The sequence below is a fragment of the Mchenga conophoros genome, linkage group LG7 (assembly GCF_057382185.1).
Source record: "Mchenga conophoros isolate Kocher_MC1m ecotype Shallow Benthic linkage group LG7, M_conophoros_male_GT1.1, whole genome shotgun sequence".
Classification (NCBI taxonomy): domain Eukaryota; kingdom Metazoa; phylum Chordata; class Actinopteri; order Cichliformes; family Cichlidae; genus Mchenga; species Mchenga conophoros.
In genome coordinates this window covers 53,076,697-53,095,577 of record NC_140532.1, presented here as the reverse complement: position 1 = coordinate 53,095,577, position 18,881 = coordinate 53,076,697, and the positions used below count along the sequence as shown (strand labels likewise).

Sequence of the window (18,881 nt, the reverse complement as noted above, 5' to 3'; positions counted from 1 at the left end):
ATTCTTAATTACAATGGTACACAGCTTGCATATTGTTTGTGTTACAGAGCAATTGGAATATGTTATTATGTTATTCTCTTAGGAAATGGCATTTTATCTCACCTCTCTCTCACTCTCCCATGAAATACTCATTCACAGATCATATGATTGTGAAGGAATGCTTGAAGACTGAATGATAACTTATAAGAACTTGTTATTGCATGTAGGAGTCTGATTTGACACTATCTGTACGATTCAGCAAGATATTTCATTAAAACAAGATGATGAATTTATGGAGGTCACACAACTCTTGGATAAATGAGTATTTAAACACAACTTTGTGGTATTCTAAAGGACGTTGAGAGGTTTAGTTATGTAAAAATAGTTTTAAATACACCTCATGATTTAAACTATTTCAAACTTTTAAGTATTTTGTACTCTGAACCACATGTCAACCTCAAAGTGGTGCTGGAGGAAAGTTTTGTGGCAGGCTGTTCAATACTATTTGAAATATTTAATACAGACTGAAATACTGGACTGTCCAACTCACATATTAATGGTATGGCTACACTGTTAGACATTTTATTGTATTTTTACATTAACTTACTGGCAACACTATTGCCAGTAAGTTACTGTAATTACTGATCTACAGTATCTTTACTGTTGTGATGTTTTACAGTTCAACCACTTTACTGTAAACATATATTACAGTATAACAGCTTTACTGTAAACGTGGTTTACAGTTAGAAAGACTTACCGTGATTAAGTTTTATAGTATCACTGTACTGCAAATGTGGTTTATGGTATAACACTGTAATTGTGTACAGTATAATTTGTTTAGACTGTAATTGTGTTTTACAGCATATAAAATAATATTAACATTCATATTCAATATTAGAACATTTACAAAAAACAATATAATTCAATAAAGTAGTCTCAGAATAGTGAATTAAACCAACATTTATTGTTGATATTTTTTTAACAAGAAAAACATTTTTCAACTGAATAAAAACAATGCCAATAACCAAAATAAATAGAAGCGTACATGAAAACTACACAGTCCTTCACCTTTCTGTCTGATTTTTTTAAGGAAAACAGTTTTTCATTCCACTAAAAACAGGACAAACCCACCAGCATGAACATTAAATAAACTATTACAATTGTAAAACAAAAATCATTTACAAAATGTAATAATTATCAGTGGGTCCCAGGAAATAGAATGTGACATGGGATTTAGATTTCCGTTACCAGGATGGTCGGGTTCAGCGTAGTCTTCATCACCACCTGTCAAAGACACATCATCAATATTCATGTTTGCTCAGGTTATTCACTTGTTCACATCTGTCTGAGATCATTCATACTGTTGTATGGATGTGTGTACAGTATGTATATAATTATCAGCTATGTAAAAGATATTATCATCTCTGTTCTTACCTAGTTGGAAGTCCTCCATTCAAACTCAGAGAGCCGCTGGAGGAAGGTGGTGATCCGAGGGCTGATGCTTGTAACCTTCCTCTTTACGACACGACCTGTCTTGCGGCTTGTACCAAGTTTTGCAGGGCATTTTGTTCCCATGTCTGGATTGATCCTCACAAAGAACCTTTTAACGGAAAAAAGGCTGCTTTAATTTCAAAATTAAAACATACGTTACAGCAATCACCTATATGTTTCTGCAACTGTAGTCAAGCTATCACATATATTTCATTCTTAAATGGTGTAAAGTATTTACCTCTGTATCATCTCCAGTGTGATGGACGCTGACTCCTGATACTCAAGGTTGAAAACGTAGTATGACGCAAAGAAGACAGCAAGGGTGCTGGCAAAGTCATGCATCTGCTCAGGCTCATAAAATACCTTGCCCCCCAAACTGATCATCCAGCGGCTTGCAGACATGAAATTATTCCCTAAAAACAGACAAGAGTCCAATAAGACAATGTGCTCACCCTTACAAATAAGGTTTCCACAAGAATGCTGGATAGCAGGCCTCACACTGTACAAAAATAGAATCCACACGGTTTGCTGCTATTTCTCTTATTATTTATTATCTAATGAAAATTATGATCAATTACAGGAAAAAACTGCCTTATGTCTTTGCATTTTGGCCTGTGCTGAAATGTCATTAGAGACTACACCTTCAAATAAATCATGACCCAAACATGGGGGAAGCCCAGTACAGACATGAAAACATTTCAGAGAATTGAAAGGTGAGTCAAACTTTACCCCCTGTGCCATGTCTTGGTCAGTGGTGGATAGCTGTTGTACACTCTCCTTGTGACCAGTGATGGTTCTTTTTGGACCAAGCTTTAGTGGTGTCTTTTCAAAGTCTGTCCTTTCAATCAAGCAGTATCTACAAAAATGCGTACTACAACTGAAGTTTTCAGTGAAACCACCTAAGCAGTGTGAACCAAGATTATCTCCACAAATGGAAATCAAGGCCGCTTTGAGGGTATTTCCATCATCTGTCTCAATCCCTGTATCTTCTAGATCTTTAAGGTCTGTGATAATACTTGAGAAAACTTTCTCCTGACCAAATGTCTTGAAGTCCCTTTCTCTGCACAGCATCACCAACTGCATGGGATCAACTGAAGAGCGATTGTGTGGCTGGACCTCACCTAGACTCATGTAAACCCCCAAAACTTTATGTTTTTTCTTCCCTGACCCAAGAGGATTCACAACCTCAAATCCATCCTGGTAAAGGATGATGGACAATGAAGAAGGATTGTCTTTTAACAGAGCATTTTCTTTTACATTTCTTCCATCTGCCACATCCTCTACAACCATGTTGGAAGAGGTATGATTTTTGGATTGGTGATATTGCTCTTTAACACTTGACTGTCTAAGGAGTGATTTTAATGTCTCTTTGATGGAAATGTACTGGCAAAAGCATTCCTTTCCAGCAGCATCACTTCCCAGATAAATCTGGGTGGGTTCAACATAGTCAAAATACTGCTTGTAAAATTTTCCCATTGTTTTGTCAGATCTGAGTATTCCTTTGTTGTATATTGTGAAGACATCCTCTTTAGAGAGATTTTGAATAATCATTTCTATCTCAGTTTGTGGTATGTCTAGCTCAGAAAGCTTGCCCTTCAACTTGTCAAAAACATCTGCCATAGAAGTGCTATGGACATGCAGAAATCCATCAAGAATACATTGTATTGTGCTCGCTGGCAACAGCATCTTGACTTGCATTTTCAGGTAGAAAGGAGCCAAATTATGTAAAAATGTCTCTTGTTGATTATCACACTCCTCTAGATGATCACATGGAGTTGGAGTCAGATTCTCCTCAGAAGGCTGAGTACAGTCTATATTTTCGGGGAGAGTTGACACCTGAGTTGTTATCACCGGCTTATGTTTCCTGGATAAATGTGTGGCAAAAGATGAGCGCACTCTGAAATGTTTGTGGCAGTCATCATAAGGACAGACAACTTTCTTGCCATCTTTAATATGAAATCTCAAATGAGTGCATAATGCTGAAAAATTCTCTGCCACATAGAAACATGCCTCAACTCCACAAGCAAGATTTCCTTTAAAATGGGTGTGTTTAGTCTGAGCCCTGCGATAGCGGTGGTTCCTGTGCATATGGGATCTGAATGCAGAAAATGTTCGATAGGAAGAAGGACATTGCTCTATTCCACATGTGAATCGATAATTAGCTGTGTGCTGATGTTTCTTCGTATGATAACAAAATTGTCTTAATTCTGAACAAAAAACACCACAAAATTTACACCTGTACATGGCTGCATGTGTCTGAATTTGAATTTCCAAAAAAATGTTGTCTACCTTTATTCTCACTAAATATGTCTTTTTACCTGCTGTTTTGTCTTGTCTGTCAAAGAACTGAGGCTACATCCCACTGTCAGCGCGGCCAGCAAGGGCAGGAGGACAGCAATGCACCACACTGGGCGGGAAAAGACAGAGAGAAAACTGTTAATTTAATGTTGCATTTATTTAACCCTTGAAAAATATATTTACATAAGTAAATAAAAGAAAAAAAACACACAACCCATCTTTTCCAGAATAATTCAACTAATTCCCTTTTGACCAACCTAACACAGACGTTACATGGTTTTCATATGAAAAAGACCCTGGATGACGTTGTATTAAAGGAAAAAAAACATGCTCCCCTTCCCACTTAAAAAAATAATAAATATTAAACTTAGGTTGGAGTTCCTCGCGCCACCAACCTAACGTTATATTAACTTTTTGTTGTTGTGTACTGCAGCTCACACAAAATTAAATAAAGCAGGCTAACCTACATGAGCAAGCTCAAAACTGGATAAGATTGTTTTAGCAGTCTCTAAATTTCCAAAAAAAAAAGTTGTCTTACTTTATTCTCATTAAATGTGTATTTTTACCTGCTGCTTTAGCTGAAGCTAAATGTCCCACTGTTAGCGTGGCCAGCTTCTCAATAGTCATAGAACAGAAGCGCAGGAGGACAATGCACCACACTCGGCGGGAAAAAGACAAAGACTGTCGTTGCGCCTGTGTTCCTCGCCCCTCCCCGTGGAAAATATATATCTAAATATTTATTTGAATAAGAAAAGAAAAAAACACAAACAACCTATTTTTTCCAGAATAATTCAGCTAATGTGCTATTTCGACCAAGCTATTATTATAATTATAATAATTATATTATAATTACTATAATTATAGTTATTATTATAATAATAACTATGGAGGTTTATATATTTGTGGCGCTATCATTGCAAATAGCTAAGCTATGTATTATCAACATTACTTCACTTCTAGCCTCTAGAACATCCCCTTTCAGTGTGTTGTTTCTTTGTTGTGAATGATAACCATCAGTGCTAAGCAACAGTTCCTCAGAAAATTCCACATTACTCTGAAAGTGTAGAAAAAGAAAACGTTTCCTCCTTATACAGCCGAGCACAGACTAGTACCACCCGTATGTGTTTGTTTGTGCTGAGGCTAATTATTATTATTTTAATACTTAGTTGCTACACTGAAATTAAATTTCCTGTTGATGATAAACGCCTGCTGACTATATGACATCTAAGAGTCATTCAGATTTTTTTTATCCCGACCACAGTTTGGTGATAGTTTTGCACTCAGATCAGGACTGCTGCTCAGGATAAGCTTAAAGTCTGTCAGGAAGTAATATTTTGGTAACATTTTATTCAGAGTTCGGACACATTTCGGTGTATTTGGGTTAAGCTAGGCGGTGGTCACGGACGGTTGGTCGTGCGAGATAATGCTCATTTGGTCTGAAATTGGATCTTTGGATCACCTTTTTGGATCTTTTGATGTCTTTGATGTGATTTCCCCTCCAGAGGAAACTGCTGCTCTTCCCTTTTCACTCCAGGAGAAGGAGAAAGTGTTCAGAACTCTCATATACAAACGCACACACACACGCGCACACAACCAAACACAGTTATATCCATAACTCTGGCAGTTCGGGCATGAGTTAAAAGGATTTGGTCTCATTAAAACATTTTGGAGGATATGGGGGAAGAGGGATCAGGCTTTATTTGAGAGCCTGGGGCTGGGGAGCAGAGTACTTCAATCACAGAACAATTGCTTTAAAATCACAGCCTCTTTCTGTGTTTGGTTTCCCTCTGCTCTCAGCTGAATTACTGAGGCACTCTGCGTGTTTGTTGTTCACACTGCTATTTATGATTGATGTTGGTGTGTTGCACTGTGAAGCCATAATCAAATGTTATTTCACAGAAATTTAAAGCACATTTCAAAGCTTTATAGCTCTGAATCAATTTTTGTTTCATTTCTTTATCTGTCAGAGAGCAGCAGTTGTTTGGATTCACACTGATATTGTAATTATTTTGATTATTTGCACTAGGCGATTGAAATAAATCTAATAACTATATTTAATTGTTTCGTTGCATTTTTAGGGACACAGGTTGTTGGAAGAGTGGGTCAAAAATGACCTCACATTGTGATGCAGATGATGTGTGCTATATTTATAAATTCACTTAATCATGTGTCTAACACATCAAATGTATAGCATCGAACCTACAGACGTGAGGGTCACCTTTCTGGGTACACAATGTCCGATTTTAGGCTGTCTTTGACTTTTGCCTGCATTGCCCAAGTGGTTAATATTTGTACTTCCAGTCCCAGACTAACAAATTACTGATGAACACCCAGACAAATGGTGCTGCTATTGGTATAGCAACAACCCTGAAATATTCAAATCCTTAGCAAAGCCCCATTAATGAAGAAGCTGTCAGATGATCATGTTTGACATTTCTCTGTGTTTATATTTTGTGCTCTCTGGTCTCACAGGGCTAAATACATTAGACGGTATGTAAAAAGGTAATTTCTCATAAACGGGCATGAACAGCAACTCAGGAAACACTGGGCACAAGTCTTTTAATGATTATTAATTTAGGACAAATGAGTTTTAGCACTATTTTAAATGTTTGCAGTTAGTGCTTAGAGAAGCAGCTGTTAGAGCTTCATCGGTGGATAGCAGTCAGAAACCCAAATCAAGCCCATTTAAGGTAAAATTACACTGAAAAAAATGGAGTGTCTCAAGGCTGTCGGACAGACCGCAGTTCATTTTCAGCTGGATTTTATTTGTACAAAAAACACATGGAACATCTTATTCTGACAGTTGTTTAGGTGAGAGTGAAAGATGGTCCTGTAACCCGGTGTAGAAACTTTGCCAAGAAAATTGCAACAGATGTCTGGTGTCTGCTGTGTGAAGTCATTTAGCTGATACATCATGCCAAGTTAATACTTCCATAACAGTAAATACTGTGTGTGGTAGTAATAACTAAGAAAAAAAGACACGATATCCATGTGAGACATTATGACACAGCTCATTTCTTAAAAAGTAAAAAAGATAAATAATGTTTATCAACTTTAGAAGTTTTAGGGGGAAAAAAGCAATATTTCTTTCCAAGTGATTACAGTGTTTTCCCTCTTGCAAGGAATGGAAATGCATTTTCCAGTGAACGCACAGGACCAGTGCTATAAATGCCTGTAACAGTTTAACTGAAAACTTTGTCTTTAATCAAAACAAAATGTTTCCTAAATGCTGTGTTACAGCCCTGTAAATCAGCCTCTCCCAAATCTGCCTTGGAACAGAAAAGAAGGTGAAAAGAGGAAGTAGAATTTTTTACAATGCTTGGCTTTGTTTCCCAGCGAGTGGGGATGCCAGATAAACAGTCAACCTGAGCTTTGGCTTAACAACTTGATTGGCAAAGAACAAACAGGATATGCGTGATATTAAAACGACCCAAGGACTGTGAGAATTCACCTTCAGTTTACTGTGGCTGAGGGAATTTATTCAGTGGCCGATACTGTTGTAGTGTTGCTAAAAAGTACAGAGATAGCAAGCTGAAAGTTGGAAAGCATGAACTGAGATTAGATCAATAGCACCCCGAACTATGGAATTTGAAAAGCAAAAGCAAAATTTTAAAAGGTAGATTAAGAACATGTTTAAAGATTCATCTCTACACCAAAGTTGCTAGTTAGTTCATACATATAAGTTCATCATTTTACTAGTTTGTAAAGAGTTCCTTTTTCACAGTGTCATGGATGTTTGGTTGGATCTTTGTGAAGATAGCCCCTGGACATCTTGGGTTCTCTTGGCTTTTATGAACAAGCCTGCTAAATTTCACCCTGATATATCAGAACATACGCTGAATGAATCATTGCTACCTCTGCATGGCTTCATGGGCATTTTGTTCATCTGGACCTTGTGCTTCTGAGACAAAGCATCCAAAGTTAAAGAGATAAAACCATTATCGAAAATTACTGTTACAGAGACTTTTGTGTCCAATCTCTTTCTTAACACCTGGTTAACAGAAAGTAAGCAATATCACTTTTGCCTACAGCTGGTGTTTGCTATTCAGAAGAGGTTGCTTTTGGAATGTTAAACTCATTTTACATTATGGATCATCATGCAGCCCAGTGGGCCATACTTGTGAAACTTACCCTTCTGTCATTGTAAAGAAGTTTAACACAGTTAATCCCTGAGATACCTTCAAACAAACAAGCTTTATTTGTCATATACACAGTACATTGTATTGTATCATGTCTGCAGACAGCTGGCAGAAATAGCTGCACCATTCAAGGGCTTGGTTTTTAGCATGGGGGTTCTATAACTAACTATAATTAATTAATTTTTCAAAGTAACTTGCCCAACACTGGTCACCACTACTCTATGGCCTTAACTTGCAGGAAAGAAATGTTTAAAATTGATAGCTTATTGCCCAGGCAGTCCTCTTTCCTGTCATGTAGTTGTTTCTATTATTTAATGACTTTGTTGTAGTATGAATGTGAGTGGTCTTCATCAGGAAGGAAGGCCATAAAATTCATGTCATCCTGAGAGCCAATTTGGAGCAGTGCCTGCCCAGTTCTATTCCCCAGGCCTGCTAGTTGACACATCTGGCTGTAATTCTGAAAATAGTGCACCTACTGTCTAATACATTTTATTAGTTTATTATTTATTATTAATTCCCCTTGTCTTCTCCTTTGGATATATTGTTTCGTTTATCATCCACCTATCCTCACAGTTTGCTTGACAAGACAGTCTTTACAGAGTAAAAATACACTCTGGCAGCTCCATTTCTTTTTCCTCATATGTTGAACTGAAGTTGACACCATGGTGACTCACTCTTGGGGTACAAAGTGGCAATAGGAGATGGCAGAGCCTTTGGGCAAGCTGGTTAGCACCCATACTTCAGTAAAAATCTCTGCAACACAATATATCAAAGTGCCAGCCATAATGTCAACACTCATCAAATTCTCTTAAAAGTTTGTTTTTAATTTTTCCTAATGTTAAAAAAAATGCCTTACACATGGCTCCTTTCAAATGCCCAAAGGAAGCCTTCCCATGGAAGCATTAATCCAGAACCCAGACAACAACTGTCAATTAAATTTTAAAAGCAAAAAGAAGGAGGGTTTTCTCATCAACTCCACTGGTTCACCACACCTCTCCCCTGAGCCCTGTATGAATTTTCATTCCAAAAGCTTAAAGTGGTGAAGTGAATAAGATACAATGCCACAATTACCAGCAGCAGTTTCAGGGGCCCAATTAGTAGCGGAAAGACCAGGAGAAGAATATCCTTTTAGGCTTTCTCTATGCTAACAAGTAGCGTGTGACAAAGGTGAAAGCTTGCAATAGACCCTATTTGGATAATTAATCTGACATTTTAAAATGATGTGATACAGAAAAAAATGTTTGCTCTGCTGCTCCATTTGTCTCATAAAAGTGAAGTCAGGACTTAATATGAATTTTTATAAGCAATGAGTTAAGAGTCTATTTATATAAATACACGTTTGCCACGAGGAGGCCTGACACACACTTGACGCACACGTGATGGAAACCCTCCAAGCATGACTTGTGTGTTCTTAACTTAGTGACATTTAATGAGGGAAAAGGATTTTACACTTACTGGATCCTCTTAAATGGCTATGGAGGAAACTTTGATGTGCAAAGTTGTAGCCTGTTAAAGTTTCCTTAATATAAGGAAATCCTCATTAAATAACAAGTGGCCACCCAGTTGGTCATGGATGAATTGGTGTTAGTGGCTGTACTACTTTTTAAAAGGGCAATTTAGCTACTTGTCACCCAAGAATAAAAGCAGGAAAGAAAGAAAGTGAGGCTATTTAGCCCGAGCAGTTACAGTAAGTAGAAAAATGTATGTTAATGTACTGGATGTAATAACCAAGGAACTTATGTTCTTTGGTAGTGTTTATGTGCATGTCATTCTGTGTGTAAATCCAATAGCTCAAAAAGCTTTGAATGAATTCTGATTAAACCTTTAGGTTTATCAGGTTAGGGTTAGATGGGCTCATGTTAGCGATCCATTAAAATGTGGCTTACATCCACCAAGGCCTTAAAGGTCAGCTTAATGATTTATTGGTGAAAAACAAAACTTATAACTTAGAAACTATGATCATTACAAGTGTGGGGTGTATTGTCAACATATAGAAAGTACTGTATAAGCTTTAAAATACCACATCACATGATCTCTGACCCCACCTTGAAGGTCAATTGATTGATCTGAATGTTAAAGTGATAATAATGCATGTATAGGGCTAAACTAAGTTTCCTTCAAGCATTCCTTTGATTGTCAACATATGGGCATATAGGGAATGTTGTATGGGGATTCAAAATATCATGTTACTTTGACCTCCGACCTTATCTTCATGGATAAATAAGTTCAAACTTTAATAAACTGTCTCTTATCTTTAAAATGGTAAATGGCCTGTATTTGTATAGCACTTTACTAGTCCCTAAGGACCCCAAAGCTCTTTACATATCCAGTCATCCACCCATTCAGACACTGGTGATGGCAAGCTACATTGTAGCCACAGCCACCCTGGGGCGCACTGACAGAGGCGAGGCTGCCAGACACTGGCGCCACCGGGCCCTCTGACCACCACCAGTAGGCAACGGGTGAAGTGTCTTGCCCAAGGACACAACGACCGAGACTGTCCAAGCCGGGGCTCGAACCGGCAACCTTCCAATTACAAGGCGAACTCCCAACTCTTGAGCCACGATCGTCCGTAAATCATGGCTCAAATTCTACTGCCTCTGTTTGTATTGTCAGGATTTAGGAAATGCTGCTGGTATATTGGGGATTCTAAATCTCACATTATAGTTAGCTTTAATTACCTTCATAACATAATGTTAGTGTAGTCAAAGTAAACATCTTTCATGCTACCCTTATCTGACTTCTTAAGGGGTGTTTAAAAAGAGCAAAGAAAAAAAAAGAATCTATATAAAATAAAATACTATTTCCTTAGAAATAAATACTGCCCAGAGAGTGATCTCAGAGTACTTCATGTTTCACATATGTGACCAGGTAGACCAGGGGTGCGCAATTAATTTTTCCAAGGGGCCCTAATGAAAAACTGGGTCTGTTGTGGTGGGCCACACCAATGAGCTGAACTCAATTCAGCTCAGTATTAACTGTAATGCTTTATAGTGTTATTGGCACTTCACAACAGTCCCAGTTTCTCATGTTGCCCCTTGGGAAATTTAATTGCCCACCCCTGATCTACGCTGACAGACTGAAAAAAATAACATGAAAATGTCTTTCTTCAGAGCCACAAATATGTCACTTGTGTCCCGCTACTTATAATTTGTGTCAAATGTTGTTCGGCTGTCTCGGCTGAGACAACTCAGTTATGCACGAACATCATGCTGTACGTGATAATCCTGCAGCTGAATGCTAGGGAAGCTATCTTTTCTGGAGCACAAAGAGGATCTGCATTATACCAAAACAAGGTATGGAAATCCAATCCAGCCTCTGTGCCTCTGAGGGTTCCAAAAACACACCTAGCACACATCACGTGTTTCTGTTTTTGTGATTGTGATTGTTAAGAAAAACAGCAAGCAGACGGCTGTTATCCAGCACAGGGAAACATGTTATCTGTGTGTGCCCTGCATTCCTTTGTCCTTATTAATGGCCGTTTTTTTTTAATCTCCCCCTTTCCCAGGACGGGAGTGTGCAGCACAGTGGTATACTGAAAGTTATTCATGAAGAACGTAATCAGAAAGTAGAAGGGAGGAGGTGGGAACTGTTCCTGACTGGCTGATGGGCCGCTGCACCTCCTCGGTGCCTGTAGGAGACACAGATGGATATGCTCACTCTAAACAGGGTGACTGACAGCTTCTGTCTCTTTCTGCATTTCATTTATACTTCAGCTTGTCTCACACTGATAACTCTCAGTGATATTGCCGCCACGGTGGTGATTGAGGGAAGGGAGGAACTGGTTTTTAATTATGATTCATCTGTTGGTCACTCGTCAGTTGAGGCTCTATGTCGCAGCTGTAGGAAAACAGGTCAGCTGGATGTCAACGATAATGATCGCGGATAATGAGAATGTGATTTGTTCATACAAGTCATATCAGGGGCCTTCCCTGCCTCCCCGGAGTTGGTGAATCACCTCCTTTTATTTTACAAGAGGGAAAAAAGCAGCAGGAAAAAAAAACTTGCAAGGGAAGGGCATAGCCTGTGATCCATCAGTTGGTGGAACTGGTTGCCAGAGCATGAAGTCACAATGTCAGACAAAGCTTAGGAGGGACAGAAACGTGACCTTGCCTGGAAATTTCCAGAGTTGTAGCATTTCCAGAGGTCTATTCTGCATAGTGTTTTGAAACATTTGGTGCTTTCCTCCCCCACACCTGATTACCACACCTGACCTACTGTACGTCTGTTATCCCCACATTGAAATGGTTCACCTTGCAGAATTTTGAGATGGGGTTTGGGGTAGTGGAGGGTGGGGTCTAGGAGCAGAGTGAATGATGAATCATGTGAGGAGCACACAAGGATGAGAAAGCGACGCCATCGATCACCTCCACAGTGCCAGAACAGTGCATTTAATGAGGAAATCTGTCTGGTCGAGAGATGGAGACAGTAGCATGTCGCTGTGGGTGGCTGTCAATCCATTTCAAATTCAAGCCTTTGGAAAGCAGTCCATTGCAGTGTAGTTGTAGCATGGCATGAAAGATGTTTTGCAGAATAACTTCTGCTTATAAAAACAAAGCATTAAACAAACACTAAACCACAAGAAGGAGAAAGCAGAGGGAATTCAAACTTTGCATTGTTGCAAAGTTAAACAGAATATTGAACATTGTGCTGATGGACTTCTGAGCAGGGATGCCAGAGAATTTAGTTGTTGGCTTTCTTGGATTTTTATTTCATTTTTCACATAAAAGATACATTATACATTAAAAGAAAACCAAACTATCCTTCCATGACTGAGCTGGGTTGAAATTCTATAGTTTTGTTATAGCTTGATACAGAAACAGTGATACAGGGCAGTATAGGCCCTGCTGACTGATATCATCTTATCTGTAAATTAGATTATATTTACCAAGGTCAGTGGCTGATAGGTATCTTTTATATTACATCAGCTTGGCACTGGCTGAATGTCTGCAGAGAGGGTGAGAAAGAACCAAAAGACTTTATAAAAACAGTTTATCATCTGTTTGTTTTCCTAGCACAGAGGGAAAACAAAAGAACAGGACAATAAAATAAACTATGCTGGCACTGGCTGTCATCAAAACTGTGTTGTTTTTTTTTATCCATCCGTCCATTTTCTTCCATTTATCCAATTCAAGGTCGTGGCGGAGCTGGAGACTATCCCAGTTGTCGCAAGAGCTAGAGTACACCAATCACACTCACACACATGTCTATAGTCAATTTAGAATACCAAATTAATCACCAATTAACCTAATGTCTTGGGTATGGGCTGACCCTAACCTTTGAATTGGATATGTGGAAGAAAATGGATGGATGGATGTTGATGATATAGTGCGTAGAATGTACTCAGCGTATGGAAACAGTACATTTGCTGGGGACTATATTAGCTTTAGTACTTACAGCAGCAGGTTGTTAGCCAGCTTAAAATGAGCTACAATGCCCATGGTACCCATAATAAAGGGACATGTCATCCAGTCCGATGGTAATCTGGTGCAATACCATGGACTTATTCTATATTAATGTTAGTGATGTAATGAGAACAACTATTCTGTATTAGCTCATAGTGCACTAATATACACATAAAGCAAGATCGGTTGCTGTCACTCTTCCCAATTACCATAACTCATTTTAATGAGGATGTCAGGTGCTGAATATCATTTGGCTTTGTTAGTCTCCTTTTTTAAGATGAACCAAAGACTAATACTGTAACTTCTCAGAGGAAAAAAACAAAGCCTTCATACCCATGGACAAGAGGATGTAATGTAATTCAAGCTCTTAGGAGACTCAATGTACCGAGAAGCCTTTATTAAAACAGAGGAAGAATACGGAGTAATGGCATGTAATGTGGAGTGTTTCTGACAATCTTTTACGGGTTCATGTTATGGGATCCCGCACACCCGTTGCTTGTTGTGGGAGTGGAAATGAGTTTTGGGGGATTCATTATAACAAGAGCTCCTCTGTTTTTGCGTTCATACATGACCGAGATGACACACACAGACACGCAAAAAAAAAGAACAGTAATTGCATTTTTCCCTCCCCCATTCTCGCCTCCAGTTCATATTACAGCAGAAATATGAGACTGAGGCTTGTGAGAAGAGTCGTCTGTGGCAGGTTTGACAGCCAATTTAGGCCTGCAGAAACAGACCTGTGCCCTCAGGCTGGGGGCTAGAACTGTCATACACGCATTCGCATACACAAGACCCCTTTCTTCTTCTTCTGTTTTCATTTTTGAAACCCTGACACCCGTTCTTTTCCATCTGCTATGCACCTAGCTTGATTAGAAGCAAATTGAATTCCTCACAAGTGCATGCACCTATGCATTTGTTCCCATCTGCCTTGACTAAAGCTGTATCAGAACAGCACCAATTTTGTATTATGTTTGAAATTGTATTACTATACGAAGATTAAAAAAGACTGGTTTCATGTTTTGGTAATTGAATTGTGGACTTTTATTGCTTTTATTACGTGGACATATGCTCTTTTCCAGCTCACATCCATATTTCCATTCCTGGACTCTGATAAAGTTTTGAAAACAATCTGCTAAGTCACTTAAAAAAATGTTCCTAATTGGAAATAGGAATTCCTTAAATCCTCCTGTGCATGTTCAAACCTGAATCCAATCCAGAATATGAAGTTGGACAGCAGAAACATGTGCAGCAGAAACATGTGCAGCAGCAAGCGAGGATCTTCTGTAAATATTCCCCTCATTTCCTGCTTAATATAGTAGACAAAAGTAGATTTATTCTTCTAATCACAGTCTTTGTTCGTACAGCCATACAGCCTTTGCCCTTCTGGTGAGTAAGTGTAAATATATTAAGGATGAAAGCGAGATGCTTTGCTTCAGCTGGAGACTAGAAAAAAAATCACATCACAGCATCAGATGGCTTGCAGTCCTTGGCTAACCTTCCTTCTGGGTGTGTTTGATAGGCAGAGCGGATCTTTATCTTCTGCGCGTATACATCAGTGTACACAGAGGGCTGTTATTATAAGGCTCTGTTGTTTTCAAGGAATTTCACTGTCATGCTCATTACAGCCCCACATCGTCGCAGCCTTCATACCAGGTGTGTGGTGTACCTGTATAATAAGTTAATTAAAAGTAGCACAAGCAATCATTGCTACAGCGCAAAGGTCAATGAAAACTGCTCGCTGCCTCATCCTCAGCGGCAGCACTCAGTCTTTTCTGAGCCAGCACGTGTGTGTTCAGCTGCACACATCACCACACAATGCTAACAATTAAAACAGACGAAGATGCTGGTACAGATCCCCTGCTGAAAATTGAAGTTTGCTCACTTACAAAGAAATAAACAGGCTGTAGTTTTTATGGTAGTTTCATTTTAAATTTGAAGTGAAACACACCGTCATGTGTCGTGTGAGCAGCAGCCGCAGTACCATCACCATCTATGATCTTTGCAAACACAACACTCCAAGGGCGTGTTGTAATCCATGCCGGTACACGTCTGAGGTCGGGAGTCACTACATTGGAGGCCAGATTTTATCTGTGTAACACTCTGGCTTTACTCTGTATCAAATAGCACAACTCAGTGGCTCTTTTTCTTCCTTTATAAAGATCGTAACAACACACCTGACTATTGAATAAAATATAAAGGTCTTTCTTATTAACCTTGCTGGCAGGTGGCTCTAAGAAGAAGCTGCATTTGAAACTGGACTTTGCGTCTGATCGGTTTCTCTGCAACCCCCTGCACTCTTTCTCATGTTTGGAAAGAGTGAAAGGAAAACCATGCCTTTTGGGCCGGCGCACAGATGGTGACTGCAGCTCATGTCTATCTGCCTCAAGCTGGAATTCACCTGAACTGCTACTGAATAGCTGCAATATAATGGCCTACTGCTGATATCCATCTATATCCAACAGATGTGAAAGTAGAAGTATCTTTGGTCAAATTAGAGAACACTTTTTATCCTTCTGTATTTATGTTCGCCTGAAGGAAGTTTAAAGAGGCTCCGTAATACTCCGTGATGAGAAACATTGCAAGTTAGATCTATAAATATCATTATTTTTAATTCACAAACCCCTGCCTGTTCTCAAGTGTCACAAAAATGTACTCCAAGTGTGAATATTGAACGTATTTCTCCTCGGGCTCATCCAACAATTGTTCAAAGGAATCATTTTTGAATTAAAGTTCTCACTAAGCACCACAACCAGGTTTCTCCGAGGTTTCCCAATCATGCTTGAACATACAAGTTGCAAATTTTTAGTACGACTTTTTATCTCACTTCACACATCACAATACAAACAGGTAAGTTTTGAAACACTTGAAAACACTGAAAATATACATAATCATGGTATAGAAGATGGACGTGGATACCATGACATTGTCCAACAGTTTCTTAAGTCCTGTATTGAAGCCTCTAAGATTTATGGTTTTATGGTAACTTGGAGATGTGACAGTGAACGCGTTTATGATGTTAGGGCCGGCTGTGGCTCAGGTGGTAGAGTGGGATCGTCAATCAATTAGAAAGTCAGTGAATCAATCCCTGGCTCCTTCTGTACATGTGCCAAAGTATCCTTGGCTAAGATAGAGGTATCCGTGGAGTGTGTGTATATTTGATGAAATGTTTAGGTATACATGTGTGTGAGTGAATGAACAAGACCTGTACTAAAAAAATTACTTTTACTGCTCAAGTATAAATGCACTATATGCAGTATATACACAGGCATAGCAATATGGCCACAGGCCCAATATTGTGTTGGTCCTCCTTTTGCTGCAACAAAAGTCCCTGACCCATCAAGGTATGGACTCCACTAGACCCCTGAACTTGTGCTGTGGTATCCGGTTCAAAGATGTTAGCAACAGATTCTTTAAATCCTGTAAGACTTGTTTGTCCAGCACATCCCACCGATGCTTGAATAGACTGACATCTGGGGAATTTGGAACACAAGTCAACACCTCAAACTCATTGTTGTGCTCCTTAAACCATCCATGAAACATTTTTGCTTTGTGTACATGTTTTTCAGCAACGCTTATGTAGGTGGTGCATGTCAAAGTAACATCCACAAAGATGGCAGGACCCAAGGTTTCCCAGCAGAACATTGTCCTAAACAGGTAAACGACACACACAAACCACCAATCATGTGCTGTAAAAGACAATGTGATTCATCAGACCTGGCCGCCTTCTTCCGTTGCTCCGTGGTCCAGTTATGATGGTCATGTGTGCACAGTTGCTGCTTCGACAGTGGACAGGTGCCATGATGAAGAGACAGTCAGTGTTATTCAGTTCACCTGTCAGTGGTCATAATGTTATGCCTGACTGGTGTATAAGTGCCAGTCTATGATGGTGTAAAAAAGAAAACACACAAAAACTGTGTGACATTGTGTGAAGTGTGAAACTGCTTGCTCATTGCCTCCATTTTGAATCATAGCGTGACCAAGATTTACAAAATAGACTTAATTTATTATTAACATAACCCGAAATGAGTGACTAAGCATGAAAGTGTTTATAGAGATCGAGACAGGAAGACACTTTTCACATAGACTTCAATAGGACTAGGAGTCTTTTTGTAGCCAAAGCTGTAGCCATCTGGTGGCCTTCAGATAGAGAATACAGCTTTAAGGCAGCTCTTTGTAGGCTTCATTTATCCAGTAGCTACACCCAGGTTTTATAGTGTCTTTGCCTAACAAACAAACCCCAGAGAGGAAATTAAATACCAGCTCATCAGATCAGCCTACACATAGTAAACAAATCCAAATAAAACAACTGCACACAAACAAAACCAACCAGTGAGTTCAACATGTACTTATCTTAACATGAATAAAATCCCAAATAACTAAGGGTGATTAAACAACATATCTAAAACCAGGGATTTCAGTTAGGTACCACATAATGTGGCAACAGTTTGCACTCCCTTTATAAGACATCACAGGTGACTGCAGAGCAATTTGCCAGCGTTGATTATGAAGACAAAGTTCTCTAAATTCAAGAAAAAGAATCTTCAGCAAATTCAAAATGAACAGGTGAACAGAGCATGATGTATAAGATAAAGCAGCATGTGTGGCCATTTATGTGGTTGCGTGTATGTGCAGTGTGTATTAAAACAACATCTGTAAAATGACTGCAGGTGTGTTCCACACTGACACACACAAAAAGTGGATAATCAGTAAATATTCAGCAGAAACACGTAATGTTCCTGTCAGAGCCTCCCTGTTCATTATCTGCAGTAAAATACATCTTCAGTATAAATTGCTCAAAGTCCTTCTAGCTCAGAACCAATATTGTTTGCAGAAACCGCATAAATTCAAAAGCACAAACAGTAGCCGCTCATTCAATTTGGCTTCGTCAAATAGAAATAACCACCCACTCGTGTCTGCACTGCAGCTCCAAGGACAGAGAAGCAGGAGAGAGAGTAGCGCATGTTGTTACTTTTAGGTATTTGATCATCTTGTTATTTAACTGCTTCTTAAAGAGAAGGCTATGCTAAATACAGTACAGGAGTTTGGCTGACTGGAGAGAGGTTAGCTAGACAACACGATGCATTCACAAGCATGGCTACAGTTTCTTAGTGACAACAGAGTCATGGACTCGAGGTCTCGTGGCAGAAGTTTGAGCCATCATTGACCTCCCGGCACAGCTCGAAGCCTCTCAGACAATCAGTGAGGGTAGAGATGAGAGATTCATCTATTTAATTTAGCTTTTGTTTTACCTCCTGACAACTCTATTCTGCCATCTGACCAGAGGTCTCAGACAGCACAAGAAATGATCCCTTCATTCTCTTCTCGTGGTTGCTCCACAGGCAATTGACTACAGTGGTTTCTTTTATTTGTCATGGTTGCCACTGTGGCTCAGCAATAAAACAGCCTTTCTGTAGTTCACACAGGGAATGGACTCAGAATGAGGGCTATGAAAGTGTTTAAATTAGGCTCTACTTGAAAAAAGCAAAACAATTCTCTCCTCTGCAGCATTTATTTATTTCAGTAAATCCAGTTTTCTCAGTTTGAGTTCAAAATGTAATTTCTAAATAAT

General features: G+C 39.1%; 1 long non-coding RNA gene across 1 annotated transcript; it reads right to left on the bottom strand.

Annotated features, from left to right (window-relative positions):
* Positions 1-961: 961 nt before the first annotated feature.
* LOC146571115 (uncharacterized) lies at positions 962-1,840 on the bottom strand. The gene is made up of 3 exons (XR_014893226.1): positions 1,709-1,840; positions 1,414-1,579; positions 962-1,263 (listed from the first exon to the last, which is right to left on the bottom strand). It is a non-coding gene; the product is annotated as an uncharacterized LOC146571115 (long non-coding RNA).
* Between the last annotated feature and the right edge of the window lie 17,041 nt (positions 1,841-18,881).